Below are 17,952 nucleotides of genomic sequence, written 5' to 3'. Positions count from 1 at the left end.
ATAATAATAATAATAATAATAATAATAATAATAATAATAATATATTTATTATATATACCCCGCCCATCTGGCTGGGTTTTCCCAGCCACTCTAGGTGGCTTCCAACAGAATATTAAAATGCAATAATCTATTAAACATTAAAAGCCTCCCTAAACAGGACTGCCTTCAGATATCTTCTAAGAGTCTGGTAGTTGTTTTTCTCTTTGACATCTGGTGGGAGGGCGTTCCACAGGGCTGGTGCCACTACCAAGAAGGCCATCTGCCTGGTTCCCTGTAACTTGGCTTCTCTCAGCGAGGGAACCGTCAGAAGGCTCTCGGAGCTGGACCTCAGTGTCTGGGCAGAACAATGGGGGTGGAGACGCTCCTTCAGGTATACAGGACCGAGGCCGTTTGGGGTTTTAAAGGTCAGCAACAACACTTTGAATTGTGCTCGGAAACGTAATGGGAGCCAATGTAGGTCTTTCAAAACTGGTGTTATGTGGTCTCAGTGGCCGCTCCCAGTCACCAGTTTAGCTGCCGCATTCTGAATTAGTTATAGTTTCTGGGTCACCTTCAAAGGTAGCCCCACATAGACCACATTGCAGTAATCCAAGCGAGAGATAACCAGAGCATGAACCACTCCTGCAAGACAGTCCGTGGGCAGGTAGGGTCTCAGCCTGCGTAGCAGATGGAGCTGGTAGACAGCTGCCCTGGATACAGAATTAAACTGTGCCTCCATGGACAGCTGTGAGTCCAAAATGACTCCCAGGCTGAGCACCTGGTCCTTCAGGGGCACAGTTACCCCATTCAGGACCAGGGAGTCCTGCACACCTGCCTGTCTCCCATCCCCCAAAAACAGTACTTCTGTCTTGTCAGGATTCAACCTCAATCTGTTACACACCATCCATCCTCCAACTGCCTCCAGACACTCACACAGGACCTTCACCACCTTCACTGGTTCTGATTTAAAAGAGAGGTAGAGCTAGGTATCAACCACATACTGATGAACACCCAGCCCAAATCCCCTGATGATCTCTCCCAGTGTCTGCATGTAGATGTTGCAAAGCATGGGGGAGAAGACAGAACCCTCAGGCACCCCACAAGTGAGAGCCCAGGGGTCTGAACACTCATCCCTCACCACCACTTTCTGAACACAGCCCAGGAGGAAGGAGCAGAACCACTGTATAACAGTGCTCCCAGCTCCAAGCCGCTCTAGATGGTCCAGAAGGATGTTATGGTTGATGGTGTCAAAAGCCGCTGAGAGATCCAGCAGAACTAGGAAACAGCTCTCACCTTTGTCCCTAGCCCGCCGGAGATCATCAACAAGTGCAACCAAGGCAGTTTCAGTCCCATGATGAGGTCTGAATCCCGACTGGAAGGGATCCAAATGGTCCGCTTCTTCCAGGCACGCCTGGGGTTGTTCAGCAACCACTCACTCAGTCACCTTGCCCAAGAATGGAAGATTTGAGACTGGGCGATAGTTGGCCATATTGGCCGCATCTACAGATGGTTTTTTAAGAAGCGGTTTGATAACCGCCTCTTTCAGCGGGTCTGGAAAAAATCCCTCACAGAGGGAAGCATTCACCACCCCACAAAGCCCATCACCCACCCCTTCCTGGATAGCTTTTATAAGCCAGGATGGGCAAGGATCAAGGAGACAGGTGGTTGGTTTCACCCATCCAAGCAGCCTATTCACATCCTCGGAGGTAACAAATTGGAATTGATCCCAAGCAACTGGACTAGGTAGGACTCTAGCACTCTCCTGCCCTGGTCCTGCTCCCATGGTGGAGTCTACCTCTTCCCAAATCTGAGCGATTTTATCTGCAGAAAAACTTTGCAAAATCATTGCAGGAGATCATGTGGCCCGTACCAGGCCCTGATGGAGTAGGTGGTTCTGCTAAATTGCGAACAACTTGAAGGAGTCTCCTGCTGCTGTTTTCTGCAGATGCAATAGAGGTGGTGAAGAAAGTCTTCTTCGCCGTCACTACAGCCACTTGGTAGGCTCAACATTGAGTTCTAACCCATGTCCGGTCAGATTCAGAATGAGTTATCCACCACCAGTGCTCTAGCCGTCTCAGCGATTGTTTCATTGCCCTCAGATCTGGGGCAAACCATGTCTGGGGTGCTTCAGAGCCAAACAGTCAATAGCCCTGGTTAACTCCACATTCCAGCAGGTCACCGGGGAATCAGCTGAAAGGCCATCAACATGGGATAGAGCATCCCCTACCACTCTCTGCAAACCATTTGAATCCATTAAGTGGCGGGGATGGACCATCCAAATCAGTCCCACCTATAAACAGTTATTAGAAGAAGAGCAAGGTAAATTTAGATTGAAATGATGTGAAGAGTTAAAAGGTTTGGGTTTGGATAGATGTCATTATATTCAATTGAGAAGTGTGTTTAATGAGGACCAAAAAAAAAAAAAATGGTTTCGTTAAGGAGGACATTCATATATTCCCCAGGAAGGGGCAAAGGCCACAGCTGGGGTTCTCATACGAACTGTTAAGATTGTTGTCATAGATCAGGGACAGGCAACCTAAGGCCCGTGGGCTGGATGCAGCCCAATCACCTTCTCAGTCCGGCCCACGGACGGTCTGGGAATCAGCATCTTTTTACATGAGTTGAATCTCTGCTTTCATTTAAAATGCATCTCTGGGTTATTTGTGGGGCATAGGAATTCTTTCATTTTTTTTTCCTTCAAAATATAATCCAGCCCACCACATGGTCTGAGGGACGGTGGACCGACCCACAGCTGAAAAAGGTTGCTGACTCCTGTCATATATGATTGGGGCTGTCCATCTTTGGATGCAAATTTGTCTAATTGAATTCCATTTTGCATACTGTTTTCACAGATCTATGGATTTCTAGGCATTCTTTACCCTAAATTAGGAATTTCTATAAACATCAATTGGCTGGAGAAAGGCTTTGCAAAATTCAGAGAAGTGTGACTTTTGGGGGGGAAATTGAATTTGAAAAGATGGCTGTTTTGGTGCACAGATTGTTTGAAAAAGTGAGAATTAGGGAAGTTCAAGGTGAGCAGAACTGGATTGCTCTCCCATTGCAAGCAGTAACCCGATTGAGGAACAAACCACCCTCTCCCGCTCCTCACCATTGGCATGTCTGGAAGCTGGTCCTTTACAAGTTGATGCAGTCTGCTCTCACTCAGCACATGGGGTTCCTTAGGTTGAAGCATTGCACTCTCACTCATGCCCATTCCCTGTGGTTCTTCTACATACCTATTGGAAAACATTGATTATGTTAGAAATGGAGCGCTGCAGTTTAGTCCAGCTGCCTGACATGTTGACCTGTCAAGAGAAACTTCAGGTGAGACAAGGAAGTGGAGGAAATGGGGACAGACTACAGGCTCCCTCTTGGATGGCGATTAGTTGCCACAAAATCATATTTAAGCTCCATGCTCAGAGGGATTGGGCAGAATATCAAGTTCCCTAAAACCACTTAAAGAGTGGCTGGGGAAACCCAGCCAGATGGGTGGGGTATATATATTAAATTATTGTTATTATTATTATTAAACCTCCAGTGACGCCACGCCATGAGAGGTGCTGAGTTGTACTTTCTGCAAAGATGGTAGATAAAGGGAAGACTCACCAAGGTCACCAGCTGTTCCCAATTGATGCCCCAGGAGTGCAGGAGGAGCAGAATGTTGGAACTGCATCCTGTATACCTCAAGAACGTCTCCACCCCTGGTTTCAGAGAAGACACTGGGGTACAGGTCTGAGGGCTTTTTAGTGGCTCCCTCAATGAGAGAAGTGAAGTTATAGAGAGGGCCTTCTCGGTGGTGGCGCCCACCCTGTGGAAAGTTCTCCTTTGTTGTTGTTCAGTCGTGTCTGACTCTTTGTGACCCCATGGACCAGAGCACACCAGGCATGCCTATCCTCCACTGCCTCCCGCAGTTTGGCCAAACTCATGCTAGTCGCTTCGAGAACACTGTCCAACCATCTCATCCTCTGTTATCCCCTTCTCCTTGTGCCCTCCATCTTTCCCAACATCAAGGTCTTTTCTAGGGAGTCTTCTCTTCTCACGAGGTGGCCAAAGTACTGGAACTTCAACTTCAGGATCTGTCCTTCCAGTAAGCACTCAGGGCTGATTTCTTTAAGAATGGATAGGTTTGATCTTTTTGCAGTCCACGGGACTCTCAAGAGTCTCCTCCAGCACCATAATTCAAAAGCATCAATTCTTTGGCAATCAGTCTTCTTTATGGTCCAGCTCTCACTTCCATACGTTACTACTAGGAAAACCATAGCTTTAACTATACAGACCTTTGTCGGCAAGGTGATGTGTCTGCTTTTTAAGATGCTGTCTAGGTTTGTCATTGCTTTCCTCCCAAGAAGCACACGTCTTTTAATTTCGTGACTGCTGTCACCATCTGCAGTGATCATGGAGCCCAAGAAAGTAAAATCTCTCACTGCCTCCATTTCTTCCCCTTCTATTTGCCAGGAGGTGATGGGACCAGTGGCCATGATCTTCGTTTTTTTGATGTTGAGCTTCAGACCATATTTTGCACTCTCCTTTTTCACCCTCGTTAAAAGGTTCTGTAATTCCTCCTCACTTTCTGCCATCAAGGTTGTGTCATCAGGATATCTGAGGTTGTTGATATTTCTTCCAGCAATCTTAATTCCATTTTGGGATTCATCCAGACCAGCCTTTCGCATGATGAATTCTGCATATAAGTTATATAAGCAGGAAGACAACATACAATATACTCCTTTCCCAATTTTGAACCAATCAGTTGTTCCATATCCAGTTCTAACTGCCGCTTCTTGTCCCACATAGAGATTTCTCAGGAGACAAATGAGGTGATCCGGCATTCGCATTTCTTTAAGAACTTGCCATAGTTGTCTGTGGTCGACACAGTCAAATGCTTTTGCGTAGTCAATGAAGCAAAGTAGATGTTTTTCTGGAACTCTCTAGCTTTCTCCATAATCCAGCGCATGTTCGCAATTTAGTCTCTGGTTCCTCTGCCCCTTCGAAATCCAGCTTGCACTTCTGGGAGTTCTTGGTCCACATACTGTTTAAGCCTGCCTTGTAGAATTTTAAGCATAACCTTGCTAGCGTGTGAAATGAGCGCAATTGTGCGGTAGTTGGAGCATTCTTTGACACTGCCCTTCTTGGGATTGGGATGTAGACTGATCTTCTCCAATCCTCTGGCCACTGCTGAGTTTTCCAAACTTGCTGGCATATTGATCTCCTATCAGATATCAAATGTTCTCCTATCAGATATCAAAACGATAAACAATCATATGACTATCCGTAGATGTCTAAGGCAGGCCCGTATCATGAAGCTTTTAATGTCTGATGTTTCATTGTGTTCTTTTCTACTCTGTTGGAAGCTGCTGGGAAAACCATGCAGATGGGTGGAGTACTAATAATATATTTAATATATCATCATCATCATTTTCATTTTCATATAATTAATGCTTACTTTGCAGGTTTACCTTTTTTCCACAGGCACACAGGCACGCAGGTGTTGCTATGTCAAGGCCGCTTTTGAAGGGCCGGAAAGGAATTTCCCTGCATTGGCAGGTTTCGCCTTTCCCGTAGCAATTCGTCACAAATTTGGCGGTTTCAGGCCTTGGGTGGAATCCTTTAGTCATCTTCCTAAATGGGGGGGGGGCATGGGGCGCCTGTGCACGGAATGAGTTATCCGCCCCCAGCGCTCTAGCCATCTCAGCGATTGTTTCATTACCCTCAGATCCGGGGGAAACCACGGAGCTGTCCGGGCTCCATGCAATCGGAGAGGCCGCTTCGGAGCCAAACCGTCAATATCCCTGGTTAACTCCACATTCCAGCGGGTCGCCGGGGAATCAGCTGAAAGGCCATCAACATGGGATAAAGCATCCCCTACCACTCTCTGCAAACCATTTGAATCCATTAAGTGGCGGGGACGGACCATCCAAATTGGTCCCACCTATAAACACTTACTAGAAGAAGAGCAAGGTAAATTTAGATTGAAATCATATGAAGAGTTAAAAGGTTTGGATAGATGGCATTATATTCAATTGAGAAGTGTGTTTAATGAGGACCAAAAAAAAAAAAAGGTTTCGTTAAGGAGGAGTCGAAATTTACAATTGAGGTCCCACCTCCCTGCAGAGAAGGGTCGCGGAGAAGTCCAGTTGCACCAGGAAGTGATCTGACCATGGCACTTCTTTAGTTTCGCTTTTACTTAGAGGCAGATCACCAACATCCATAGAGGTGAACACCAGGTCCAAGGTATGTCCGCGGCTATGAGTTGGGCCAGACTTTTTCAGGGACAGCCCCATGGAGGCCATGCTTTCCACGAAGTCCCTAGCAGCCCCTTCAAAGGTCGTGTTGGCATGGATGTTAAAATCCCCTAGGACAACCAAACTTGGTGTCTCCAGGAGAACATCCACCACAACCTGAAGCAGCTCAGGCAGGGAATCCTTGGTGCAGCGGGGAGGTTGGTACACCAAAAGGAATCCTGTACTGCCCCTATTGCCCAACTTCCAGAACACGCACTCAGAGAACTGGGTCTTCCCAATAGGACACCTGATGCAAGCTAGTGACTTCCTAAAAATCACTGCAACCCCCACTCCCCGCCCACATGACCTGGGTTGGTGTGCGTGAGAGAAACCTGGTGGACAAGCAGCAGCAGGGACAGGCCCATCTGCTTCATCCAGCCAAGTCTCTGTTACACATGCCAGGTCAAGTTCTCCATCCACGATCAAGTCACAGATAGCAGTGGTCTTATGAATCATTGGCCTAGCATTCCACAGTATCACCTTCAGGTCATGTGGGTATCCCTTCTTTATTCCAGTATCCGTCCAGACAAGAACAGACCCGGAGACAGGGATAGTCCTCAAACAACGCTAAACCTGCCTCCTTGGAAATGACATGGTCTGGTCTTAGCGTAACTCCTACTCCTACCCATGATCACTGAGATCGGTTGTCCCATTGCATCCAGACCCCTCCCTGGGCCAGGTTTTGAGTGGCATCATCATCATTAAACATTGTGGTGTAGTGGTTAAGAGCAGTACACCGTGTCATGTGACAACTTTGTTGGAGTGCTAGCTCTCCTGACAAATGATACCTTTTGCCACTGTGGTGTAGTGGTTAAGAGTGGTAGACCTGTAATCTGGGGAACCAGGTTAGCGTCCCCGCTCCTCCACATGCAGCTGCTGGGTGACCTTGGGCCAGTCACACTTCTCTGAAGTCTCTCAGCCCCACTCACCTCACAAACTCTTCTTCCAAACTCTTGTTGTTGTTGTTGTTGTTGTTCTTCTTCTTCTTCTTCTTCTTCTTCTTCCTCATTATACCCAAAATCTCTTACACATTGAATCATAAGCTATTTAACTTCCTCATCTTTGGGAAATCATTCCAACAATTATTTATACATTTTAGAAAGCAGTTTCACATTATTCTTTAATAAATCTTTCTTGAATCTCAATAATTCCATTCAAACAACTAATTCTTCCAGTCTTAAGTTCAGTTCCTTAAATTACTGTGTGTGTGTGTGTGTGTGTGTGTGTTTAAGTCTTCATGAATTTTCATCAGGAGTCTCAATAAATAAACTTCAGAGGAAAATTCATAATTCCTGGTGGAACATTTTACCTCACAAGAGTGTTGCACAACTAATTATCACACATGGTGGTGGCTGTGAATTTTTGATTGCAAATTTGTCTACTATAAATAATTGCTGCAAAGCAATATTCCATTATGTAGTTCAATTTTTCATGTTTTCACATATCTATGGGTATCACACTTCGGTATTTCTGTCATGGATGATGGGGACTGTCCATTATTGGGTGCAATTTTTTCTAACAGAATTCCATTGTTTTCACAGATCTATGGATTTCTAGACATTCTTGACACTACATTAGGAATTTCTATAAACATCACTTGGCTGGAAAATGGCTTTGCAAAATTCAGAGATGTGTGACTTTTGGGGAAAAAATGAATTTGAAAAGATGGGTGTGTTTTGGTACACAGATTGTTTGAAAAAGTGAGAATTAGGGAAGTTCAAGGTGAGCAGAACTGGATTGCTCTCCCATTGCAAGCAGTAACCCGAATGAGGAACGAACCAGCCCATTCTCTGTGCTTCTTCTGCATACCTAATGAAAACGTTGAATATGTAAGAAAAGGAACACTCCAGTTTAGTCCGGATGCAGGCTGAAAACCGAGAATAATTTACAGGAGGGGTGGAGAAAATGCCCCCACCAATTTTGCTGAACTCTCCAACTCACAGTGACCCCACAAGTTGGCAGCCATTTCCTGCACTCGAATAAAAACATTGCAATTCTTTCGAAACAAACAAAACAGTCACTTGTAACATCGAATTTTTCGCAGAGAACATTCTAATGCACTTTCGTTTCATACCTGCTGGTTTTCATAACACTTTGATCCATTTTATGCCAATTTGATTGTAACATTGGTTTTTACTCTTTACAGTTGAGTTGACGGATTCTTCACCTCTAGGTTGGTGCTTCATGGTCTGGGGTTCTCATACGAACTGTTAAGAACTCTGCGTACTAATTCCGTGAACTCATTGAAGTAGACTGGGCCATTTATTTCTCCCAAGAATTGAAGAACAACACAAGAGGCCTTTTTGTTGCGCACGTGGGAGAGAATAGAGAAGGAAAGATGGTTACAGTGGTTGAAACCAGTGGAAAAAGCAAGCTGTCTTCTGATGAATTCAAGCACACACAAGAGTATGATACATTTCGTCATCCTTCCTGGGATGTTCTACATCACAAGAGGATCAGCTATGTCTGTCCTAACATCATGGGGCCCCCAACTCCCACTGGCCCCAGTTAGCACAGCCAACAGTCAGGAATGACAGAGGTTGTGGCCCAGAAACTCCTGGGGGGAAACACAATGGGGAAGGCTGGCTCAGAACAAGGCAAGATTGGAAGGAGTGGCAGTTGCACTTGAATCCTTCAGTAGTTAGCAGGCTGAGAACCAAGAATAACTTACAGGAGGGGTGAAGAAAATGACCCCCCCCCCGAATATTGCTGAACTCTCGAACTTACAGTGACCCCAGTACTTAGCAGGGAACTCCTGCACTCAGGGATCAAAATGCATTGCAACCATTGGAACCAAGAAATAAGTAACTTGCAACATGGAATTTTACACTGAGAACATTCTAATGCACTTTGGATTCATGCCTGCTAGATTCCATAACACTTGGATCCATTTTATGCTAATTTGATTCTAACATTGGTTTTCACTTTTTAAAAAGAAACCTTAGTCTTATCTCGAGTAAACTGTTGAGAGGTCTTTGTAGATTTAATAGTAAATGTGTTGCACCCAAGGGGGGGGTTCCTTTCCCTTTCTGTCTTTAGAACAACTTCTGCAAGCCTAATAGAACATCCCCTCTTTCTCCTCCTCACTGCAGCTACAGCAAGTGCGCACTGGAGGGTTGTGGAGAGGGAGCAGAGGGAGGAGAGTGGGGAAGTTTGGTGGGATTCATTTTGCTACAAAAATAAACTTTAACCTTTGTACTAGTATCAGCCAGGAAGGAAGGGGAAAGGGTAAAAAAATTACTTCAACACTGAAGGGGAGGTAGCTTCAAAACAAGAATTTTATGGTCATGAAAACGGAAGAGGGTGGGGCAACCTGGGCTTCAGAGACCCCAAAATAGGCAAACATCTATTAGAATAGTGATGCTCAAAGCACCTTCTGCCCACCCTGAAGAGTTCAATATGGCTGTCGGTCTGAGAAGACGACTTCATCCTTTCTCTTCCTACTGTTTAGCAAGGGCTGTGGTAGATTCTGAAATCAATTGCTCATAGAAAAGAAAAAGGTTTCTGAAATTCTTATCTGTCATTTTCTCTCACCCCATTTTTCTCAATCAAACATTAGTTCCCCTGAGTGCCAGTGACAGCAGTTTTGCATCGTTTTAGGGACTGGTGTGATCTGGTTACGGGAAGACACACAAAGGTGGCATAGCCCTTCTAGATGCAGGGAGTAACAAACCTTTTGCCATCTTCACTTGGGTGCCTTGTCGTCAATTGACTAAGGCTCATCTTCTCTTTAGAGAAAGAATTCAAAATTGCTTCCTCCCGTTTTCTGATTTTTCCAGTCTTAAATTCAGTTCCTTATATTACCAGGTCTTTGTGTTTGTGTGTCTTTAAGTCTGCATGAAAATTCATAAGGCATCCAAAATGAATAAACTCTGGAAAAAATTCAAAATCCATGGTGGAACATTTTACCTCACCAGAGTGTTACACAACTAATTATCACGTGTGGTGGTGCCTGTCAATTTTTTATTTCAAATTTCTCTAATATAAACATTTTCTGCAAAGCAATATTCCATTATGTAATTCAATTTTGCATAATGTTTTCACATAAAGGGATCTATGTCTTTATATGCATACTTTAAACATATTTAGGGATTTTTGTTATAGATGAAGGGGGTGTACTATTTTGGATGCAGATTTGTCTAATATATACTTTTGTTGCAAAGCAGTATTCCATAATAGAATTCCATTTTGCATACTGTTTTCAAAGATCTATGGAGTTCTATGCATTCCTAACACTAGATTAGGAATTTGTATAAACATCACTTTGCTGGAGAACGGCATTGCAAAATTCAGAGAAATGTGACATTTCAAAAAGATGAACATGACCGGATTGCTCCCCCATTGCAAGCAGTAACCCAACTAAGGAACAAACCACCCTCTCCCGCTGCTCACCTTTGGCATGTCTGGAAGCTGCTCCTTTACCAGTTGACGCAGTCTGCCCTCACTCAGCACACGCCGTTCCTTAGGTTGAAGCATTGCACTCTCACTCATGCCCATTCTCTCACAGTTTTCTGAATACTTATTAAAAATGTCGAGTATGGTATAAATAGCATTCTCCAGTTCAGTCCGGCTGGCTGACATGTTGACCCGTCAAGACAACTTTCAGTTGAGTCAAGGAAGTGGAGGAAATGGGGACAGACTCCAGACTCCCGCTTGAATGGCGATTAGTTCCCACTGGATTGTATTTAAGCTCCCTGCTCAGAGGCGGGTTCCACGGGGATCTGGCAGAACATGAAGTTCCCATAAACCTCCAGTGGTGCCAAGCCATGAGAGGCGCCAGGTTGTAATTTCTGCAAAGATGGTAGATATAGGGAAGACTCTCCAAGGTCAGCAGCTGTTCCCAATTGATGCCCCAGGAGTTTAGGAGGAGCAGAAGGTTGGAACTGCATCCTGTATACCTGAAGAACATCTCCACCCCTTTTTACAGACAAGACACTGAAGTCCAAGTCTGAGGGCCTTCTAGTGGTTCCCGCAAAGGAAGAAGTGAAGTTACAGAGAGGGCCTTCTTAATGGTGGTGCCCACCCACTGAAATGTTCTCCTATCAGATATCAAAGTGATAAACAATCCTATGAACTTCTGTAGACGTCTATGGCAGCCCTGTATCAGGAAGCTTTTAATGTCGGATTTTCCATTGTGTTCTTTTCTACTCTGTTGGAAGCTGCCCAGAGTGGCTGGGAAACCCTGCAGATGCGTGGACTACAAGTAATATATTTAATATATCATCACCATCATTATACAACAATCAATATCTAATTCTAAGGGACTCTGGAAATTATGGCTCGGTGACAGGAAGTATGGCTCTCCAAACAACTCTCATCATCAAAACTACAGTTCCCAGGATTCTTTGGGGGAATCTATGACTATTCAAAATGGCCTGACCCTAATATCCAGTATGTTGTGTTGGTCTTTAAACAAGATTTCTATTTTCTTACTGAAGTCTTTTTGCCATGTCTAATATGTGCCTTGATGCTTCTCATTTATCCCACTGGCATCCTCTTATCCCTGAGGGGAACGTTCCTGTCCTGCACTTTATCCTCCAGCTAAGATTCTGTTACTGTGCATCTGAAAAACACTCCACAAAACTGTGATGGATCGTTCAATCAACTCTTTATTGACTCAGGAGGACATGAGCTTTAGAGATGAAGTTGACTTGATGGATTCTTCACCTCCAGGTTGGTGCTTCATGGTCTGGGGTTCTCATATGAACTGTTAAGAAGTCTGCTTACTAATTCCGTGAACTCATTGAAGTTCACTTGGCCATTCATTTCTCCCAAGAACCCATCAGCGACAGAAGAGGCCTTTTTGTTGTGCAGGTGGGAGAGAATAGAGAAGGAAAGATGGTTACAGTGGTTGAAACCAGTGGAAAAAGCAAGCAGTCTTCTGATGAATTCAAGCACACACAAGAGTATGGTAAATTTCATCATCCTTCCTGGGATGTTCTACATCACAAGAGGATCAGCTATGTCTGTCCTAACATCATGGGGCCCCAACTCCCACTGGCCCCAGTTAGCACAGCCAACAGTCAGGAATGACAGAGTTTGTGGCCCAGAAACTCCTGCGGGGAAACACAATGGGGAAGGCTGGCTCAGAACAAGCCAAGATTGGAAGGAGTGGTAGTTGCACTTGAATCCTTCAGTAGTTAGCAGGCTGAAAACCAAGAATGACTCCCCCACCCCCGAATATTGCTGAACTCTCCAACTCACAGTGACCCCGGTAGTTTGCAAGGAATTCCTGCACTCGGGGACCAAAATGCATTTGGAGCCAAGAAATAAGTAACTTGCAACATGGAATTTTACACAGAGAACATTCTAATGCACTTTGGTTTCATCCCTGCTAGATTTCTTAACACTTGGTTCCATTTTATGCTAATTTGATTCTAACATTGGTTTTCACTTTTTAAAAAGAAAGCTTAGTCTTATCTCGAGTAAACTGTTGAGAGGTCTTTGTAGATTTAATAGTAAATGTGTTGCACCCAATGGGGGGTTCCTTTCCCTTTCTGTCTTTGGAACAACTTCTGCAAGCCTAATAGAACATCCACTCTTTCTCCTCCTCACTGCAGCTGCAGAAAATCCGCACTGGAGGGTTGTGGAGAGGGAGCAGAGGGAGGAGAGTGGGGAAGGTTGGTGGGGTTCATTCTGCTACATAAATAAAAATGAAAAAGTACTTTAACCTTTGTCTAGTATCAGCCAGGAAGGAATGGGAAAGGGTAAAAAAATTACTTCACCACTGAAGGGGAGGTAGCTTCAAAACAAGAATTTTATGGTCACGAAAAGGGAAGAGGAAGGGGCAACCTGGGCTTCAGAAACCCCAAAACAGGCAAACATCTATTAGAATAGTGATGCTCAAAGCACCTTCTCCCCACCCTGGACAGTTGTATATGGCTGTGGGTCTGGGAAGACGACCTCATCTTTCTCTTCCTACTGTTTAGCAAGGGCTGTGGGAGATTCTGAAATCAATTGCTCATAGGAAAAAAAAGGTTTCAGAAATTCTTATCTGTCATTTTCTCTCACCCCATTTTTCTCAATCAAACAATAGTTCCCCTGAGTGCCAGTGACAGCAGTTTTGCATTGTTTTAGGGACTGGTGTGATCAGGTTACGGGAAGACACACAAAGGTGGCACAGCCCTTCTAGATGCCGGGAGTAACTAATCTTTTGCCATCTTCACTTGGTTGCCTTGTCGTCAATTGACTAAGGCTCTTCTTCTCCTCAGAGAAAGAATTCAAAATTGCTTCCTCTCGTTTTCTGATTTTTCCAGTCTTAAATTCAGTTCCTTATATTACCACGTCTTTGTGTTTGTGTGTCTTTAGGTCTGCATGAAAATTCAGAAGGCATCCAAAATGAATAAACTCTGGAGAAAATTCAAAATCCATGGTGGAACATTTTACCTCACCAGAGTGTTATTCAACTAATTATCATGGGTGGTGGTGCCTGTCAATTTTTTATTTCAAATTTGTCTAATATAAACATTTTCTGCAAAGCAATATTCCATTATGTGATTCAATTTTGCATAATGTTTTCACATAAAGGAATCTATGTCTTTATATGCATACTTACACTTATTTAGGGATTTTTGTTATAGATGAAGGGGGTGTCCTTTTTTGGATGCAGATTTGTCTGATATATACTTTTGTTGCAAAGCACTATTCCATAATAGAATTCCATTTTGCATACTGTTTTCAAAGATCTATGCAGTTCTATGCATTCTTAACACTAGATTAGGAATTTGTATAAACATCACTTTGCTGGAGAATGGCATTGCAAAATTCAGAGAAATGTGACATTCGAAAAAGATGAACATGACTGGATTGCTCCCCCATTGCAAGCAGTAACCCAACTAAGGAACAAACCACCCTCTCCCGCTCCTCACCATTGGCATGTGTGGAAGCTGCTCCTTTACCAGTTGACGCAGTCTGCCCTCACTCAGCACACGCCGTTCCTTAGGTTGAAGCATTGCACTCTCACTCATGCCCATTCTCTCACAGTTTTCTGAATACTTATTGAAAATGTCGATTATGGTATAAAGAGCATTCTCCAGTTCAGTCCGGCAGGCTGACATGTTGACCCGTCAAGACAACTTTCAGTTGAGTCAAGGAAGTGGAGGAAATGGGGACAGACTCCAGACTCCCGCTTGAATGGCGATTAGTTCCCACTGGATTGTATTTAAGCTCCCTGCTCAGAGGCGGGTTCCACGGGGATCTGGCAGAACATCAAGTTCCCATAAACCTCCAGTGGCGCCAAGCCATGAGAGGCGCCAAGTTGTAATTTCTGCAAAGATGGTAGATATAGGGAAGACTCTCCAAGGTCAGCAGCTGTTCCCAATTGATGCCCCAGGAGTGTAGGAGGATCAGAAGGTTGGAACTGCATCCTGTATACCTGAAGAACATCTCCACCCCTTTTTTCAGACAAGACACTAAAGTCCAAGTCTGAGGGCCTTCTAGTGGTTCCCGCAAAGGAAGAAGTGAAGTTACAGAGAGGGCCTTCTTAATGGTGGTGCCCACCCACTGAAATGTTCTCCTATCAGATATCAAAGTGATAAACAATCCTATGAACTTCTGTAGACGTCTATGGCAGCCATGTATCAGGAAGCTTTTAATGTCGGATGTTCCATTGTGTTCTTTTCTACTCTGTTGGAAGCTGCCCAGAGTGGCTGGGCAATCCTGCAGATGGGTGGACTACAAGTAATATATTTAATATATCATCATCATCATTATACAGCAATCAATATCTGATTCTAAGGGACTCTGGAAATTATGACAGGAAGTATGGCTCTCCAAACAACTCTCATCATCAAAACTACAGTTCCCAGGATTCTTTGGGGGAATCTATGACTATTCAAAATGGCCTGACCCTAATATCCTGCTCATCTACAATTTCCCTCTCTTCCATTCAAATGATCCTCTATTCCCCTTCATCCAAAGTTTCAGCTCCCCACCCTCACCCAGAACCAGTTTCTTCCTTCTGACAAAGAGAAACAGTATGTTGTGTTGGTCTTTAAACAAGATTTCTATTTTCTTACTGAAGTCTTTTTGCCACTTCTAATATGTGCCTTGGTGCTTCTCATTTATCCCACTGGCATCCTCTTATCCCTGAGGGGAACGTTCCTGACCTGCACTTTATCCTCCAGCTAAGATTCTGTTACTGTGCATCTGAAAAACACTCCACAAAACTGTGATGGATCGTTCAATCAACTCTTTATTGACTCAGGAGGACATGAGCTTTAGAGATGAAGTTGAGTTGATGGATTCTTCACCTCCAGGTTGGTGCTTCATGGTCTGGGGTTCTCATATGAACTCTTAGGAACTTTGCGTACTAATTCCGTGAACTCATTGAAGTTGACTGGGCCATTTATTTCTCCCAAAAATTCATGAACAACACAAGAGGCCTTTTTGTTGCGCACATGGGAGAGAATAGAGAAGGAAAGATGGTTACAGTGGTTGAAACCAGTGGAAAAAGCAAGCAGTCTTCTGGTGAATTCAAGCACACACAAGAGTATGATACATTTCGTCATCCTTCCTGGGATGTTCTACATCACAAGAGGATCAGCTATGTCTGTCCTAACATCATGGGGCCCCAACTCCCACTGGCCCCAGTTAGCACAGCCAACAGTCAGGAATGACAGAGGTTGTGGCCCAGAAACTCCTGCGGGGAAACACAATGGGGAAGGCTGGCTCAGAACAAGGAAAGATTGGAAGGAGTGGCAGTTGCACTTGAATCCTTCAGTAGTTAGCAGGCTGAGAACCAAGAATAACCCCCCCCCCCACGAATATTGCTGAACGCTCCAACTCACAGTGACCCCAGTAGTTAGCAGGGAACTCCTGCACTCAGGGACCAAAATGCATTGCAACCATTGGAACCAAGAAATAAGTAACTTGCAACATGGAATTTTACACAGAGAACATTCTAATGCACTTTGGATTCATGCCTGCTAGATTCCATAAGACTTGGATCCATTTTATGCTAATTTGATTCTAACATTGGTTTTCACTTTTTAAAAAGAAAGCTTAGTCTTATCTCGAGTAAACTGTTGAGAGGTCTTTGTAGATTTAATAGTAAATGTGTTGCACCCAAGGGGCGGGTTCCTTTCCCTTTCTGTCTTTAGAACAACTTCTGCAAGCCTAATAGAACATCCCCTCTTTCTCCTCCTCACTGCAGCTACAGCAAGTGCGCACTGGAGGGTTGTGGAGAGGGAGCAGAGGGAGGAGAGTGGGGAAGTTTGGTGGGCTTCATTTTGCTACAAAAATAAACTTTAACCTTTGTCTAGTATCAGCCAGGAAGGGGAAAGGGTAAAAAGATTACTTCACCACTGAAGGGGAGGTAGCTTCAAAACAAGAATTTTCTTGCTCACGAAAAGGGAAGAGGATGGGGCAACCTGGGCTTCAGAGACCCCAAAACAGGCAAACATCTATTAGAATAGTGATGCTCAAAGCACCTTCTCCCCACCCTGAGCAGTTGAATATGGCTGTCGGTCTGGGAAGATGACTTCATCCTTTTTCTTCCTACTGTTTAGCAAGGGCTGTGGTAGATTCTGAAATCAATTGCTCATAGAAAAAAAAAAGTTTCTGAAATTCTTATCTGTCATTTTCTCTCACCCCATTCTTCTAATTAAAACATTAGTTCCCCTGAGTGCCAGTGACAGCAGTTTTGCATCGTTTTAGGGACTGGTGTGATCAGGTTACTGGAAGACACACAAAGGTGGCACAGCCCTTCTAGATGCCGGGAGTAACAAATCTTTTGCCATCTTCACTTGGGTGCCTTGTCGTCAATTGACTAAGGCTCTTCTTCTCTTCAGAGAAAGAATTCAAAATTGCTTCCTCTCGTTTTCTGATTTTTCCAGTCTTAAATTCAGTTCCTTATATTACCACGTCTTTGTGTTTCTGTGTCTTTAAGTCTGCATGAAAATTCATAAAGCATCCAAAATGAATAAACTCTGGAGAAAATTCAAAATCCATGGTGGAACATTTTACCTCACCTGAGCGTTGCACAACTAATTATCATGGTTGGTGGTGCCTGTCAATTTTTTATTTCAAATTTGTCTAAGATAAACATTTTCTGCAAAGCAATATTCCATTATGTGATTCAATTTTGCATAATGTTTTCACATAAAGGAATCTATGTATTTATATGCATACTTACACTTATTTAGGGATTTTTGTTATAGATGAAGTGGGTGTACTATTTTGGATGCAGATTTGTCTAATATATACTTTTGTTGCAAAGCAGTATTCCATAATAGAATTCCATTTTGCATACTGTTTTCAAAGATCTATGGAGTTCTATGCATTCTTAACACTAGATTAGGAATTTGTACAAACATCACTTTGCTGGAGAAAGGCTTTGCAAAATTCAGAGAAATGTGACATTTGAAAAAGATGAACATGACTGGAATGCTCCCCCATTGCAAGCAGTAACCCAGCTAAGGAACAAACCACCCTCTCCCGCTCCTCACCATTGGCATGTCTGGAAGCTGCTCCTTTACCAGTTGACGCAGTCTGCCCTCACTCAGCACACGCCGTTCCTTAGGTTGAAGCATTGCACTCTCACTCATGCCCATCCTCTCACAGTTTTCTGAATACTTATTGAAAACTTTGATTATGGTATAAATAGCATGCTCCAGTTCAGTCCGGCAGGCTGACATGTTGACCCGTCAAGACAAATTTCAGGTGAGTCAAGCAAGTGGAGGAAATGGGGACAGAC

The 17,952-nt window shown here is 43.9% G+C and overlaps 1 long non-coding RNA gene across 1 annotated transcript; it reads right to left on the bottom strand.

The window, feature by feature from the left end:
- Positions 1-15,432: 15,432 nt before the first annotated feature.
- Positions 15,433-17,952, bottom strand: LOC117061367. The gene is made up of 2 exons (XR_004428080.1): positions 17,705-17,952; positions 15,433-15,640 (listed from the first exon to the last, which is right to left on the bottom strand). It is a non-coding gene; the product is annotated as an uncharacterized LOC117061367 (long non-coding RNA).

The sequence above is a fragment of the Lacerta agilis genome, chromosome 17 (assembly GCF_009819535.1).
Source record: "Lacerta agilis isolate rLacAgi1 chromosome 17, rLacAgi1.pri, whole genome shotgun sequence".
NCBI classification, from domain to species: Eukaryota; Metazoa; Chordata; class Lepidosauria; order Squamata; family Lacertidae; genus Lacerta; species Lacerta agilis.
Note: the sequence above shows the minus strand (reverse complement) of the source record. Positions and strands in the feature narration are given on the sequence as shown.